Raw genomic sequence first — 4,270 nt, forward strand, 5'->3', positions numbered from 1 at the left:
CGTCCTCCTTGGCATAAGTTGCGAAACTCATGCTTATTCATGGCCATAGCTCTTGCCGAAACATGGGCAGTACGGAAAGCTTGCTGAAACTGATTTCATGTGACAGTGTCTACAGGGTAAGTGGCTGTAAAATTTCCGCACCATGCTGTTGCGGGTCCGTCAAGCTGATGTGCGGCAAACTTCACCTTTTCTCCATCTGTACATCCTGCAGTGGTCAATTCCCTCCCTATCTTATGGAGCCAATCATCTGCTACTATCGGCTCGGTGCTACTGGAAAACACCGGCGGATTCAGCCTTAAGAAACGTGTCAGATGGTCAACAGGTGGTGGTGGTGGTGGGTTGTTGTTGTTGTTGCCTTGGTTCTGTACCAATGTTTGAATCAAGGCATTCTGCTGCTGAATCAACTGAGTGATCTCTGGCGGGAAAACAAATCCAGGGTCGCGTCTCGGAGGCATCTGAGGGTTTTAAGGAGAGGAGAGTTAAGAATAGAATGAGGTCTAGTGAGATAACACTACCCACATGAGACAAAAACACACAATATCACTCCAATCAATTCAAACAAGGGCATACAACGGTCTAACTATCGTTACAAAAGTGCTTGGACTAAAACTAATTAAATGGTGGAAATTTCTACTGCTGTTATGGTGGTCAACTAGAAAAACTGCTCTGATGAAGATTCCATGATATCTGCTCCAGCTTCATCAACATAGTCATCATCACTATCGTCGGGATCCGAGTCGGTGTCGTCGATGATGATATAATTATCTGGACATGTAGGTTCATCCTCTTCTCCTCTGGGTGCTGAACCTCCCATGAATACTCCAATCTTCTCCTTAAGGTCGCCGTTCTGTCTTACTAGAGCGACGATTTCTTCCATATAGTCTTTACGTGTAGCCTTGAGTTCCTATTCTAGCTCCTTGATCTTAGTCATAGCCTTCTGCAGATCTTCCATATCTGCGCACATCTGATTCTCCTAGCATCGGATGTGTTGGTTTAATTCCTGGATATAAGCTGCAATTGAGCGGTCCTTCCTGGTGTTGATCATCTCCCAATGCTCATATCGGCGCCCACAAATCTGATAGATAGTATTCTTGAGGTCGTTGTGGTAAACTTCTCCAATTCGTCCCATGGCGATGTGAGCTGCCATGCTCTTTCCTAGGCCCCATGTTGGTGTATCAAAAGAAAACTCTATGGGCTCCGTCACTGGTGCAACTTGAATCATCCAGCGCTCCTCTTCGGGTAAAGTGGCATTGAAGGTCCCGGTGAAGCTTGGTACTCCTATGTTCAGGTATCTAGTGACTTCCTTCAAGTGATATCCAAAAGGTGAGTTTTCATCCGGTTGTGTGAACTTGATCCTTGCATTTGACATCCTAAAGCATAGAAAAGATGAGGAGTAAGAAATGAGAAGAAAGAGTAGTGATATAAGGCTTTAGCTTAGTGGTCGTGTCCTACAGTCAGCGTGTGCTCTGATACCACCTTTGTAGCGACCAGACCTCAAACAGTCTGATCTCTATGCTCAGTGTCATCCCTGGATCAGTAATGCTGACACCACACAGTACTCGGAGGATTTATAACAGAGTAGCAATCACACACTTATTACATCGAATGTCTCAAGAGAGAACTTATTGAAATAAGTATGGCTTAAGGCCATCTAAATATGATAACAGCGGAAGGCTTGGAAGAATAAGCGAGTCCATCAACTCCAACGGCATCACTGAGTATAGAACCACGACCTAAGCACCTTACTCGTCGTCTGAAAAGTCTGTAACATGAAACGTTGCAGCCCGAAAATGGGTCAGCACATGGAATATGCTGGCAATGTAACACATAGGGGAAACATGATGGAATAAGCTATGCTACATGCATATTTGGCTGGTGGAAAAGCTCTATGGTTACAGTTTTGCGTAAAGCCAAATTTTCCCTACTACAAAGGAATACATTCATTTAACTATCATGGTGGTTGTTAAACATTGAGAATGGTTGACAGCATTCTCAATCCCAATTAAAAGTACTCATTAATATCCCAACAATATTAATTAGAAGTAACAATGATGAGATTCATATGATATCCAAGTACTAGATACTCAAGATGTCCATAACCGGGGACACGGCTAACCATGATTAGTTTGTTACACTCTGCAGAGGTTTGCGCACTTTTCCCCACATGACTCGATCGCCTCTGTTTGGTTTCTTGCACTACATGGTGTTTGAGAAACGGATGACCGAGACATAGTCTTTCAGAAGCGCTCGCACCTTACGTAAAGGGTAGACCGTACCAACCTACATCCCCTACATCTGCTAGTCCACCCTGTAAGAGTTCGCGCGACTTAGTCAACTATGCTAGAGCCCATAATAGCATGTGGGTGCACACGGAAGTTTCTACTTTGAAAAATCTCATGATCCCTTTGAGCCTGGGTGGCGGTCCGAAGAAAAACAGGCAAGTCCTGGAAACCAGGTGCCTCAATCCACCCAGATGTGTGTTTAAGTTGCCACCTTAAATAAACCATTAATTAACAAACTCACATCTGTCATGGATACACTCACCCAATCCACGTCTACTAGCATAGCATGGCATAATAAGCAAACGTAGAAGTAACTCCCAGGGGTTTGAAAATAAAACAGGTAATAGGTACTACCTCAACTACTTCCCATAACCCACAATTTAAGTAGATCCTAATCATGCAATGTTTGGGGATTGATCTAATGCATAAAAACTGGGTATGAGAAAAGTATGATCAAAGTGTTACTTGCCTTGCTGATGATCCGCGAAACCTAGAGACTCGAAGTAATAGGCGGCGCACTCCGGGTATTCTATCGTAGACAAATAAACAAGCATACATTAAGTACTCATCTAATGCACAGGTAAAACTCGAATAAAAGATCTAACCAGAAAGTTCAACTTAAGAACTCCGGTTTGCAAAAAGAATCAAATCAAACAAAGCAACGGAAATCAAACGGTGAAAGAAAACAACTTTGTTTTACTAATCTGGATCTAAGTCAATTTTTACAGAAGCAAAAACTTGTTTAAGTTGATTATTCGGAAAGTGGGTTTCGAGATGAAACTCCAGGCGCTTGAATCGCCTGATTCCGATAAACGAGCGAAAAGTTATACTAAAATGAAAATCGGATCAGGAATCGCGATCAGAAAAATCGCGGATTAAATCCAAGAAAAAGAAAAATGATGAACAGGTTAACGAACGAACTAATCTAATCTGACGAACACATTCGTTAAAGCGAACGAACGAGCGAACGCTCGCTATTTAACCGAACCGGAAAAAAACCGATCTAATAACATAAACCAAAAAAAACCGAAGAAAACCGTTCGGTTTTTAAAAAAACGGCGGCACGCAAAACGAGGCGGCGGCGAACCTCGGCGGCGGGGTCGGCGGCGGCGGCGGGGTCCGGCGGCGGCGGAGGATCTGGCGGCGACGGCGCGGATCTAGTGTTAGGGTTTGGGGCGTGGTGTGGGCCGGCGGCGGGGCGCGGGTGGGCTCGGGCGACGGCGGCTAACGGGCCTGGGGCTCGGGGCGGCGGCTATTTAAAGGCGCCCCCGGGCGGAGTCCCGCTCGGGCACGGCCCAAGGTCGTTTCGCGTTTTTTTAAATAATTACGCGCAGAAAAACAAACGAAAGAAATACTAAACGGACTCCAAAAATCCCGAAATAAATTTTCCCCGGCTTCTAAAATCAAGCCGGACAAGATGAAAATTTATTTGGGGCCTAAATGAAATTTTGAAAAACGTGCATTTTTCCTAAATTCAATAAAAAGGCAAAAAACTCCAAAATAAAACTTATTTGATTTTTTATTAAATCTTCATTATTTATTTATTTTGGGAAAGTCATTTTATTCCCTCTCTCAAATTTTGGTAGTAGATATAATTGAAGATAAAATAAATAAAATCAAATGATCCTATTTTCAAAATTTGAGAAAACTCAAATATGAAAATAACGAAATCCCCAACTCTCTCCGTGGGTCCTTGAGTTGCGTAGAATTTCTAGGATCGAGCCTACAATGCAACAAAATATGCAATGCAATGATGATCTAAGTATAACATTCCAAATTGAAAATTTGGGATGTTACACTAGGTGACATTAGGGTTTTGGTTGATTTGTGTCTTAAGGTGTTATTCTAGTATGAACTCTAGGATAGATCGAACGAAAAGAATAGCTTCGAGTTATTTTACTACGGACTCTTGAATAGCTCGATCAGAAAGGATAACTTTGAGGTGGTTTCGTACCATACAATAATCTCTTCGTTTGTTCTCCGCTATT

This window comes from Triticum aestivum, chromosome 1B (genome assembly GCF_018294505.1).
Source record: "Triticum aestivum cultivar Chinese Spring chromosome 1B, IWGSC CS RefSeq v2.1, whole genome shotgun sequence".
In the NCBI taxonomy this organism is placed as follows: domain Eukaryota; kingdom Viridiplantae; phylum Streptophyta; class Magnoliopsida; order Poales; family Poaceae; genus Triticum; species Triticum aestivum.